The 13,648-nt window shown below is 34.6% G+C and overlaps 1 pseudogene; it reads right to left on the bottom strand.

The window, feature by feature from the left end:
* Nucleotides 1-7,682: 7,682 nt before the first annotated feature.
* LOC124973287 (phosphorylated adapter RNA export protein-like) lies at nucleotides 7,683-8,967 on the bottom strand (annotated as a pseudogene).
* Nucleotides 8,968-13,648: the final 4,681 nt, after the last annotated feature.

Below are 13,648 nucleotides of genomic sequence, written 5' to 3'. Positions count from 1 at the left end.
TTTAGCGCTACATATTATCTGTAATGGGTGCTGCTAATATTGATCTCCCCCTTAAAGAAGAGGTTTTGGAAACCTTCATGGTCACTATAATTCTATAGGGGGAATCTGCTATACCCCAGATCTGCACTGCTAGAGAGGAAGATACATGACCAACATAAAAAAGCAAGGGAAGAAAGTATTCCCAACAAAGCAAGATTCTATATTAACAGTATCCAATGACAGCATAGTAGAAGAAATGTCAGAGGAGTTCAGAATATACATAATTAAACTGATTTGTAAAGCAAAGAATGAGATAAGAGAGCAAATGTGGGCTATGAATGATCACTCCAATAAACAGTTGAAAGAGCAACTGCTGGAGGTAAAAGTTTATTTCAACAAAGAGATAGAAATTCTCAAAAAAAAAAAACACAGAAATTCTTGAAATGAAGAAACAATTAACCAAATAAAAACCTCAATGGAAAGTATCACTAACTGATCATGAAGACAAGAACCTCAGACAAAAATTTAATATTAAATATAATGTTGACCAAAAAGAAAAGATGGTAAGATATTGTGAATGGAACATCCAAGAATATGGGATATCTTTAAAAGACCAAAGTTAAGAATTATTGGAATTGAGGAAAGCACAGAGAAACAAGCCAATGAAATAATATCTAAAAATTTTCCAAACCTGAAGATTGAAACAGAAAATCAAATACAAGAGGCTTAAAAAATTACAACAGATCCACAGCAAGAAACATTATAATGAAAATGCCTAACATCCAAAATAAAGATAGAATTTTAAAGGCTTTGACAGAAAAGCATCAAATTACATGTAGGGGAAAATCAACATGGTTATCAGCAGATTTCTCAGCTCAGACCCTAAAAGATAGAAGGACTGGAAACAACAAAGAATGGTTGCCCACCAAGAATCTTATACCCAGCAAAACTAATTTTCAGATTTTAAGACAAAATAGAATCCTTCCATGATAAAGTTAAAAGAATTTACAAATAAAAAGCCTGCACTACAGAACATTCTCAGAAAGATATTCCATGAGGGGGAAATGAAAAACAACAACGTAGTTCAGCAAAGGGAAGAATTACCCTAAAGGAAAAGTCAATCAAAGGAGAAACCAAGTCAAGTTAAAAACCAAAAATTAGTCACAATAACTGGCAATACAAATCATATCTCAATAATAACCCTGAATGTTAATGACCTGAACTCATCAAATTTTTCTGTTTCAAAATGTTTATGATTTTGTTAATCTAAATTTTAAGTTAGAAAGGATAGACCTTTGTGATATGAGCTGTAAATATCTCCCTTAGTTGTCTTTTATAAAAGCTATTTTTATGATGCTTCTTTCCATAAAAAATTAATTTTTATGTAACACAATGTAACAGTGGAAGAATTTTTGACTTAGGGATTTTGACTCATGCAAGGTAAGCTAATTCTTGCAAACTACAGATATGCATAGAAAAAAGTTTTAGTTTTATTCTTATTATTTAATGGTTGTGTTTTTAAAATATCTTTTGTATATCTGGAATTTATTATGGTATATAAAATGAGGCAGGGATATTACTTTATTTATTTCTGTAACATTTATTGAATACTTCTTTTTCCCAGTGATTTGAGATGATGTCCTCTTTATATATTCAATTTCTATGTGTATCTGAGTGTACTTACTTAAGAGCATTCTTCTTTGCTTATAGACCAGTTTGATACTTTTAAATTATTTAAGCTGTTAAATAAATGCCTTAATATGTTTTAATTGTTGGTCCCATTTCTATGTTTATTTTTTAACTAAATTTAGCATCAGGTGATATAGCTTAAAACTGTGAAGCTTTCATTGATGTTTTGTTAAATTTACAATTTAATTTACAAAATAATATGGCCCTTCTGTTTGTAGAAAGTCTTATTTTTTTGGCTTCAGTGGTATTTTAATTTTAATTTTTAATAGGTCCACATTTTTGTTGACAAACATTATATTTTTTTACTGTTATACTTGAAAACTTTTCTTCCATTAAATCTTCCTTAATATTGTTTGAATATATGCAAACTACTGATTTTTGTATGTTGATTTTGTACTTGGTAATCTAATTGAGTTATCTTACTGTTTACAGTAGCTGTTAATAAAATATTGTGAATCTTTAAAAGAAAATATTTTTCATTGCACATGACTCAGCTACCAAAATATTTAGTGCAGCATATTTATATAATAATAAATTAGGAACCCAAATAGACCAATAAGTGACTGATCAAATATTATAATACCACTACATAGTGGTTTACTATGGAATCATTAAAATTATATAGTGTTAGAATAATTAATACAAAAAAGTGATATACTGTTCAAGGGAAAATCAAGTGACAAAATACTATAATATTGTGATTCTATGTATGTAAAAGACAAAAAATGTGTTTGTATGCATTTCTGTGTGTAACTTGTAAATTGAATAAAGATGGCACATTTGGGGGAATAAAAGGGAGTCCTATCTTTGCTCATGTTAATAATGTTCTCAGTATTGCCTTTTCAAATTAAAAGTATTGCCTTTTTTTTCCTTCTGAAAACTTGACATTTATTTGCTTATGCATAAACAAGAGGGAAGAACCTTCAATATAAATCTTTTTTAAGTCTCTATTCTTAAAATTTTCTAAGAGTTCTTACAATATAGAAAATAAAGATTTGAATGCATTTGTAACAGCTTAATTGTGTGTCCCATATGGATGTGTCGCACTCCCCGCCCGCAGAGAGACACAACACCTGGTTCTTTTCAGCCCTTTTATTGCGCGCACCCCCATCCTCTCAGTTCTCTCTTTGTTCTCTTCTTTGAGGAACTTACACTCCAATATATACAGTACTTGTAACCAATCAGCATTTTCGCACGAGGGGAGAGCATAACAGATACAGGCAGCAAAGGCAGGCATATAGTGGACCTGTACTGTCCATCAGGGAGCTAGCCAATCCCTGGAACTTCCTCAAAATAATGTCAGTTGTTTGTGCAAAAGTTAACTGCTCTGGCTCACTGCCAGGCGCCATCTTAGCCTTGCCACACCTAGGGCCAGGGGTCCGGCCGAAACCCCGACAGTTCCCCCTTTTCTCTTTTAAAAAGAAAAGGAAAGCTCGGGACCGTGCCTGTCTTAGGCGGAGTGGTCAACCACCGTCCTTACCCGTCATCGGATAACTGCAGAGCATGCTACAGCTCCTGTCTTAGGTCGGTACAGTGGTCACCTCCTTCCTCACCCGTCTGGCTAGCGATCCAGCATCGTGAGCCATACTTGTGGGGAACTGCCGGCCTCTAGGGCAGCCATGGCCTGATGGAAAATGATACGATCTCTAGCTTGATCTCGGCGCATGCGCATGATAAAGCGTGTGAGGAAGACAACAGCAACAACCATGAACATACAAAAGGCTCCCATACCTGCCCATTGTTTTACAAAACTGAAAGAAGAGGATAGCCAACTTAGCACTTCGGACATAGGGGCTACATTAACTCTAGTAGCATTGAGACTAACAATTTGAGATCTAAGAATAGCAGTAAGATTATCAAATTCATAAGACCAGTTGGTACGTAGCTGAACAAACAAGATTCTAGACAAATTTGCTGCATAGCTGAAGTTATGATAAGCTATGGGTGTAACACAAAGTCCTCTTAGGTGATAAATGCATCCTATGCTTAACAGTTCCTGCAAAATGTCCATTTGTTCCTGGAGTAAGTCCACCCTCTGGTTCACCAAGAGAATTACTGATGTCGTCAAGGCTACAGCTGCTGCGGCTGCTGCTGCTGCTGATGCAACTATGGTGGTAATGACTGCTGTGGTGATTCCAAAGTCTCTCTTGTTTCTAGAAAGCAATACTGGCAATTCATCATCTGTAACAGAAACTGGTATGGGCAAGAAAGTAGGAACACACATTAAGTCTGCCAGCAGGAACCTAGAAGCATTTTAACATTGAGAGATAGCACAAATCTGAAGTACAATTGAGAGAAGCAGTTGTTTTGTTACATAGTTGAACTGTTCCTCCTAAGAGACTAAAAAGAGGTAGTAAGTAGTTTATTCCGTGGAAACACACAAACTGAGCCGCAGCTCCAGTAAAGCACCGAGTTACCCTTATTTCCCAGAGTTAAAAAACCCCAAACAAAGAGACAAAGAGAAAGTTTATCTTTAGGGGACCTGAAGGTCTCTTCTATTCCCCCTTTTTGTTTATAAAGAGCATTTTTGAGGGTGAGATGTGTATGATTAACAATATCTTGTTTTTGTGGGTTAAGGTACATCTGTGGTTAGAGTTATTTTAATTTTAGTGAGGAATTGGTTCTTACCAATTTTAGTTTTTAAAGAAAAATTTAGACTTTATAATGTAGTACAATCTTTAACAGTTGCTTAACCATAATTGTATAAACCCCTATTTTTAATAAAACTTAAGAGACACAAAGTTAAGAATGAATTGGTGTTTTTAAGAAAACTTTGTTATTTTACCATATAGATTAAACTTTGGCTTATATCAACACATTAGTATTTTACCTTAGGAAAAACCTTAAATAGCTTTAGCTGTTTTACATACACACAACCAACTTAGTTACACACAGACTTGTTGAAACTTGCCCTTTGTTACACACAGACTTTCTTATCCAGAAACATTTTCTTTTCCTTTTTATTAAATATATTTCCAAACCCAGAACCTTTTATTTTCTCTTTTTTATTTGTTGACCCCTTTTTGTTCACATTCTGAAACAACTCTTATGAAATTTTTGAATTCAGATACTCTAATTGAAACACAGTTGAAACTTTTGGGACCCTTTGTATACAGAATTCCACTTGTTAGGACATAACTCTTAGTAACCTTGTTTTTAGTTTAGTGATGACACAAAGCAATTTTAAACCCTTTTATTTACCATCCTATGAGAACACCAATAAGGTTAAGTATGATACCCCATGGAATTAAAGGAGTTAAGAGTACCTGATGTTATTTAACAATTAGCATTTTAACTTTGCAAATTAGCCAGACGTCTCTACAAACACATTTGAGTAATCCCATACATGTTAACTCCAATTTATTTATTTTATAAAACCAAGATATCAGACAAGTGTCCTGAACAGGATCTGCTGCCTCTTTCCTGTTAAAGAAAAGTCCTAGAAGCAATTGATATTAGACATTGTTTAACATTAACATTTCATTAGTTTGACCACCTGGAGACTTGTAAGTTATTTTTAAAGACATTTCACTTTTATTAGTTTACTCAATTTGAATTGAACCCTTTTAAATCACGTGAATAAAAGTATTTGGATCCATTTTTAAATTTTAATTTAAGAGCTCTCAGTTTTGACGCAGACAAAACATGACATTAGACAGCACAACATAACATATAACACAAAATTAAAGGCCTTGTAACTTTATAGGTAAATGTTCATTGCAATGAAACAGCTGTTCAAAAACTTCAGTTGAATAAAAAATAGAACTGATCAAAAATAAAATCATTAACCTAGGTATGTAGGATTAAAATTATGAGCTCAAAAATACAGCATTAAAGAAAAAACAAAACAAAACAAGAATCCTGAAGAATAAGTCAGTTTTATGCAGCGGCCCAGGAATTTAAAACGGACACTTTTTTTCTTCTTTTCTTCTTATCTTTAGGTTACCCCCCTTTTCTCCTTGAGACGCTGTAGTTACATTCCATTGTGGCAGGGGGAGGGAGGATCACCTAGGACTTTTTAACCCTTTTTTTCCTGGTTGAGAAATCAGGTTAGGTTTGAATGCAGAAAACCACAAAACATTATTTTTTACTACTTTCAAGGAATGGAGCTGCTGAGCTCTCTGCCTAGGGGGACCCTCCCCTAAACTGATTTCCCTCTTTCTAACAAGTTGTTCCTTACACCCACTTTTATTTTTATTTTTGTTTGTCCCTGATCTTATTGACGCCCTTTTTGATGTTTTAGACCTTTTCTCTTATATTTTCTCCAAAACCTGACTGCCCTCAGTCAGAGGCTCCACAAAAGAGTGTTTTTTAACTATTGCCCACAGGTCTCGAGTCTTCACCGGTGTCAATGTCCGTGATTCCCCAACAACTCCCTAAGAGGCTGCTACATTCCAGTCCCAGACAGTTCTGTTCCTATGATTAAATCTTACAGCACTAAGAGCTCCAAGCACACAAACAAGCCACACAACAAACACAAAAATAACACACCACACACACAGTTTGGTACCACTTCATAAATTGAAACTAACTAATTTTACCGGGCAACGAACCTGCCTTCTGTGAACTTTTACCGGGCTTAAAGCCTATTAATTTTTCTCTGTTACCGGGCTTAAAGCCTATAATATTTCTCTGTTACCGGGCTTAAAGCCTATTAATATTTCTCTGTTACCGGGCTTAAAGCCTATAATATTTCTCTGTTACCGGGCTTAAAGCCTATTAATATTTCTCTGTTACCGGGCTCAAAGCCTATTAATATTTCTCTGTTACCGGGCTCAAAGCCTATTAATATTTCTCTGTTACCGGGCTCAAAGCCTATTAATATTTCTCTGTTACCGGGCTCAAAGCCTATTAATATTTCTCTGTTACCGGGCTCAAAGCCTATTAATATTTCTCTGTTACCGGGCTCAAAGCCTATTAATATTTCTCTGTTACCGGGCTCAAAGCCTATTAATATTTCTCTGTTACCGGGCTCAAAGCCTATTAATATTTCTCTGTTACCGGGCTCAAAGCCTATTAATATTTCTCTGTTACCGGGCTTAAAGCCTATTAATATTTCTCTGTTACCGGGCTTAAAGCCTATTAATATTTCTCTGTTACCGGGCTTAAAGCCTATTAATATTTCTCTGTTACCGGGCTTTCTAGCCTTACATACTTTATTACTTTATTGCTTTATTATTTTATTACTTTATTACTTACCACTTAACTTACCCTTGTCTGTGAAAAATTATTGCTCTTTGGCTCCCGGGTTTCGGCACCATTTGTCGCACTCCCCGCCCGCAGAGAGACACAACACCTGGTTCTTTTCAGCCCTTTTATTGCGCGCACCCCCATCCTCTCAGTTCTCTCTTTGTTCTCTTCTTTGAGGAACTTACACTCCAATATATACAGTACTTGTAACCAATCAGCATTTTCGCACGAGGGGAGAGCATAACAGATACAGGCAGCAAAGGCAGGCATATAGTGGACCTGTACTGTCCATCAGGGAGCTAGCCAATCCCTGGAACTTCCTCAAAATAATGTCAGTTGTTTGTGCAAAAGTTAACTGCTCTGGCTCACTGCCAGGCGCCATCTTAGCCTTGCCACACCTAGGGCCAGGGGTCCGGCCGAAACCCCGACATGGATGTCTTAATGGAATGTTTTGAAACCAAAGCATAATTCTCCAAAAGGACTAATCAGGAAAAGAAACTAGATTTTAGAGTGGTGTGTTTCAATAACCTAGACAAAACCAATTATTAACTAGTAAAATATTTATAATAATTAGAACATGCAATAGAGAAAATTAAATTCTATGTTATGTACTGTTAAGTATGGTGTCAGACATAAGCAATCTTTAAATAATTCTATCAATTGTATTCATCTCCCAACATATATTAATTTTTATTTAAAACAAGAAACTGTTTTCTTCTGATTCTCATGTTTATAAGTACAAAGTAAAAAAAGTAATCTCAGTAAAATGGTTTATTACAATGTTATTTTAGAATGGTCTGTTACTCAAAATGTCCAAAATGTTCTTAAAAGATGTCCAAATCATGAGAATGAACAACCTCAATGGCCTCCTCTGCATCCAACTTGGTTTCACCATGTCTTTCCTGTGGCTCATCAAGAGAGGCCATGACCTCATTTGTGTCACTTGAATAAAGTTTCTCATGATGTATCATTGTCTTCTTGACAATTCAGACTTTTAATAGCTTGTTTCATCTTTTTACCCAACACTTGTGTCCTCCTCTTCCTAGCAGTTTTTTATTTTCATATTTCTTTTGATTTTCAATGTACAAAATATCTTTAATATGTTCTTCACTGATACTAGGGTTTTTTTTGTTTTGTTTTGTTTTGTTTTTTGAGGAGATTCAGAAAAATTCCACCTGGTGTTCTTCTTCGGCTACCATTCACTGTAAAAAGGCTGCCATTCTGTTCAACTTCTGCAGTTTCCATCTGAAGTACAATTATCTTTTTATTTCCAATTATTCTCACTTCTCGGGCTATCAGATTTTATTTTGTTCCTGTAACCTGAAAGAAGTTTTGTCAGCTACTTTCTCTTGAGAATCTTCTTCTGTGATCTCATATCAGCCTTTATAGTTCATTTCTAGTCTTCACCCTGCTCTGCCTTTGACAGGCCATTTCCATTTCAGATGACCTTGCCCATTTTCCTCTTCCCTTGACCTCATTTTTTTGCTGCTATGCTTATATTCATCTAGTTCTTTGTCTAGTACTTTTGTAAATTCTTGAAATTCCCTCCTAAGTTTCTTAGCAAGCAACTAATTATAGGTTTCAGATTGTCTGCTTTTGTCAATACTGCCACCATTCAAATTTAAGTGGCCACTGCATCTTGATTCTGTTCCTGCAGCATGGCACCCCATATATTGTTAACATTCTTTCCACCAGCAACAGGTGGTTTCTCACTCTTCTGGTCAAACTGAAATAAATCTGGATTGGAAGGGGGTTTAAGATACTTCTACTGCTTGTGTTTCCAAATAGAGCTATCATCATCTGAATCAGAAAACCTCTCTTTACTTGAATCCACACTTTTAATAGTCTGATAATGTGACACTGATACATACATTGTTGCAGTTCTTTAGAAAGACCTCACAGCACTGTCTGCATCTAGTATTTTCATAGGACAAAGCTGGGTTCAGTGGGAAAACCAAAGACCAGGCCCCTGGGCATGCAATGAGCTTCATTCTTGGATTTCAGTCTCCCAATCAGCACTTGGAGCAGCCTGTCACTGGCTGTGACCATCATGTCAGAATCCAAGTCCCACAGTTGCCAGTTTTCCAAGATGCTGGCTTCCAGTGCCATCTTCCAGCCAATAAGTGCTCTTATTGTCCATTTTGAAGATAATACACATCACTGGTCCTCTAAGATAATACACATCACTGGTCCTCTGTCTTGGACAGGCACTTGCCTCTAAGGAACCACTACCAAAGATTTATATAAAATACCAAGTTCCACCAGACCTGATATGGTGGGACCCTGCACCTTTGATTACTTGGGGAAGGGATATGCTGCTGTTCTTACTTCTACAATTCCTGTCTGGATTCCTTCCAGATGTGTGATACTCAATAATCATGAGTTGGCATCAAAGACTTCACAATCTGATTCTCAAATTGCATTTGACCCTAGATAAAGAGGATCCTGATTCAAAGGAGGAACCTCTGATAACAAGAGGCCCAAGAGACCCCAAATCTTCTAATTATCTAGTGACTTGGAGGAATATAAAAAAATTAACAACATCTGCTCAACAAAATGCTAGCCCAGATGGGTTAAGAATTTACTCCTGAAAACTTGGTTACAGCTCTGTATGCTGAACTTACCCGAAATTCTGTAACTAGGCTGCTATTATTGTGTTATTTCTCTGTTATTGCACCCCTGTTGGTGGTGCCTCCATACTTAGCAGAAATTGTTAATTCTTCTGACATTTGTATCATCAAGCTATTCTTGATAATGGGCTGCTATTTATTATTTGCTGTTTTTACATCATATAGGATACCAAGATTTTAACAATATGAGTTGTTTTAATTTAAATGATAATAATAACAACATTCAAAAGGAATTAGATCCTCTTAAAGACATTGTAAAGAAGGAGTAAAAAGATGATGGTGATTGGTATTTAGTTGGTTAACCTCATGTCTGCCAAATTTTACAAGGATCAAACAGATTTTTATTGGAGAATATTTATTAATACATGCTTTATTATGCTTTGCTTGTATTTGCCAATATTTGCTTTGCTTTCTCCATCCACCTTCCTTAAAGAGGAGACAAGTCATATCTATTCAAAATGCCATAAAAAACAAAAAAATCAGAGTTGTAGGGTTTTCAGGTCAGTCAATATACAGAGGATCAAAAGTCCTTTGAGTTGAGCAATCTTCTCAGGACAAAAGGCACTGTGTTTGAATGGCTTAGAAATGCTCTGCAAATCCTCTGTCCTTGAGGCTTGGAGACATTATATTATTATAATAATCTTTGGTACTAGTGGACTCTAAGAAGCAAGAAAGTTATGTGATCTGCACATGGGCAAAGCTAACTGTACTATGTAACCTAGGTAACTTGATATGTTCCCAGAATGGATAAAAAACTGGACTGTGTTTCCCATAGGAGTCACATCTTTCTGTTTGCCATCTGAGTTCTTGCCTCTTTATTAGCTCTCCCCTTAACCCTAGAGCTGGACCCCAATTAACCTTTACAGAAATTCTGACAAGAAAAGCAAAGAGAAATCTTTGAAATGAGGAAAACAATAAACCAAATAAACTCAATGGAAAGCATCTCCAACAGACTTGATCACTTGGAAGACAGAACTTTACAGAACAAAGAGAAAATATTTAATCTTGAAAATAAAGTTGACCAAACAGAGAAGATGTAGAAATCAGAAATGGAATGTCCAAGAAATATGGGATAACATAAAAACACCAAATTTAAAAATTATTGGGATTGAGGAAGGCACAGAGATACAACCCAAATGAATGAATAACTTTTTCAATGAAATAATGTCCAATAATTACCCAAGCCTAAAGAATGAAATGAAAAATCAAATACAAGAGGTTTACAGAATACAAAATGTACAAAATTTCAACAGATCCACAGCAAGGCATATTATAATGAAAATGCTTAACATTCAAATAAAGATAGAAATTTAAAATTTCCAAGAGAAAAGCATCAGATTACATGTAGGGGGAAACAAATACAGATATCATCAGGTTCTCACTCCAGACCCTAAATGCCCAAAGGGCCTGGAAAAACTTTTTCAAGCTCATAAAGAACATGGTTGCCAACAAAAAAATCTTATACCCAGCAAAATTAACTTTCAGATATGTGAATGAAATAAAATCCTTCCATGATAAACAAATATTAAAATATTTTGCAAATAAAAAACCTGTGCTACAGATCTTTCTCAGAAAATTATTCCATGAGTGGGAAATGAAAACAACAATTTTAGTCAGCAAAGGGAGGAAGTACCCTAAATGTAAAGCAAAAAAATAAATAAATAAATAAATAAATAAAAGGAAAACCAAGCCACATTAAAAATGAAAAAGATGTCAAAATTAACAGAAATACAAATCATATCTCAATAATAAACCTGAATGTTAATGGTCAAAACTCATCATTCAAAAGGTATAGACTGGCAGACTGGATTAAAAATAATGACTCAACAATATGCTGCCTTCAAGAGCCTCATCTCATAGAAAAAGACATCCACACAATAAAGGTGAAAGGATGGGAAAAAACATGCCATGCACATGGACTCAGGAAAAAGTGGGGATTACTCAGGTAAAGTGGACTTCAAGTCAAAGTTACTCAGAAGGGATAAAGAATAACATTTCTTACTACTGAAGGGAACCATCATTGAGGAAGACATAACAATTGTAAATATTTATATTCCAAATAACAGCACATGTATATCAAATAATTTCTTCTCAATTACAAAAACCAAATAGACCACAACACAATAATTCTGGGTGACTTCAACACACTGTTCTCATCACTGGATAGATATTAGAAACAAAAACTGAACAAAGAAACCATACAACTCAATAGCACAATCAATAAGTTAACCTAACACACATATATAGAATATTTCATCCATTAATGAGCACATGCATTTTATTCTCAGCGGCACATGGATTCTCCTCTGAAATAGAACATATATTATGCCACAAAGTACCCCTTAGTAAATCCAAAAAATAGACGTATTACCTTTTGTTCCATCAGATCATAATGGAATAAAATTAGAAATCAATGACAAAATAAAAAATAGAAACTACCCAGGATCTGGATACTAAATAATATGCTACTTAATGTAGCATAGATAACAGAAAATATAAGGGATGAGATAAAAATATCTTGGGGGTAAATGAGAATGACAATACAACATATCAAAATCTCTGGGACACTATGAAAGCAGTACTAAGAGGAAAATTCATTTCATGCAATGCATTAAGGGAAAAATAAAAAAGCATCAACTAAATGACCTAATACTACCTCTCAAAGCCCTAGAAAAAGAAGAGAAGAACAACACCAAAAGTAGTAGAAGACAGGAAATAATAAAATTAGAGCTGAAATCAATGAAATTGAAACTGAAGGAACAATTGAAAAAATTGACAAAACAAAAAGTTGGTTATTTGAAAAAGTAAACAAAATAGATAAACACTTAGCCACAGTTATAAAGAGAAAAAGTGAGAAAATTTAAATTACAAACTTTTATGATGAAAAAGGAAATACCACGACAAACACCGTATAGTATAATTAGAAGCTACTTTGAAAATCTATACCCCAAAAAAGTAGAAAATTTCAAACACATCAAAAAATTTCTAGAGGCATATAATTCTCCCATATTGAATCAAGAGGACATACAGAATGTAAACAGATCAATTTCAAGCAATGAAATAGGAGATGCCATCAAAAAGCTTACAAACCAAAAAAAGCCTCGAATCAGACAGATTCTCATCTGAGTTCTACAAGACCTCCAAAGAACTTATACCAATACTCTTCCAAGTATTCCATTTAATATGGAGGATACTCTTCCAAATTCTTTCTATAAAGCCAGTATCACCCGGACACCAAAACCAGAAAAACACACATCAAAGAAAGAAAAATTTAGACCAACATCCCTGGTGAACATAGATACATTAATTCTTAACAAAATTCTGGAAAATCACATTAAAAATCTTATTAAGAAGATAGTGCACCACAATCAATTTGGGTTCATTCCAGGGATAAAAGGTTGTTTCAACATCTGGAAATCAATAAATGTAATTCATCACAACAATAGACTTAAGGTTATGAATCATATGATTATTTCATTGGTGCAGAAAAAAATATTCCATAAAATGCAATGCCATTTTATGCTCAAAACACTAGAAAAAATAGAACAGTAGGAAAATTTTTCAACATTGTAAAGGTTATCTATGCAAAGTCCACAGAAAACATCATTCTTAATGGAGAAAAACTGAAAACATCCCCCTTAAAACCTGAAAAAGACATGGATGCCCTTTTTTGCCATGTCTATTTAACATTGTCCTTGAAACACTAGCCAGAGCAATTAGGCAGACCAAAGAAATTAAAGGGATACAAATAGGAAAATAACTCAAGCCATCAGTATTTGCTGAATACATGATGCTATATTTAGAATATCCATACAACTCCACCAGAAGACTTCTATAACTGGAATGTCTGAACTTATAAATGAATTCAGCAAAATAGTAGGATATAAAATCACCACACAAAAGTCTAATGCATTTCTATTCATAAGTGATGAATCTTCTGAAAGTGAAATTATAAAAACTACTCCATTCACAACAGCCTCAAAAAAAAAATCAAACACTTGGTAATCAATCTAACAAAGAGGTGAAAGATCTCTACAATGAAAACTAAAAAACCCTAAAGAAAGAAATTTTAAAAAGTTTTAGAAAGATCTTCCATATTCTTGAGTAAGCAGAATTAGTACTGTCAAACTGGCCATACTTCCAAAGGCACTATGTATATT

Source organism: Sciurus carolinensis (genome assembly GCF_902686445.1).
Source record: "Sciurus carolinensis chromosome 14 unlocalized genomic scaffold, mSciCar1.2 scaffold_115_arrow_ctg1, whole genome shotgun sequence".
Taxonomy (NCBI): domain Eukaryota; kingdom Metazoa; phylum Chordata; class Mammalia; order Rodentia; family Sciuridae; genus Sciurus; species Sciurus carolinensis.
This window is presented reverse-complemented; position numbering and strand designations above follow the sequence as displayed.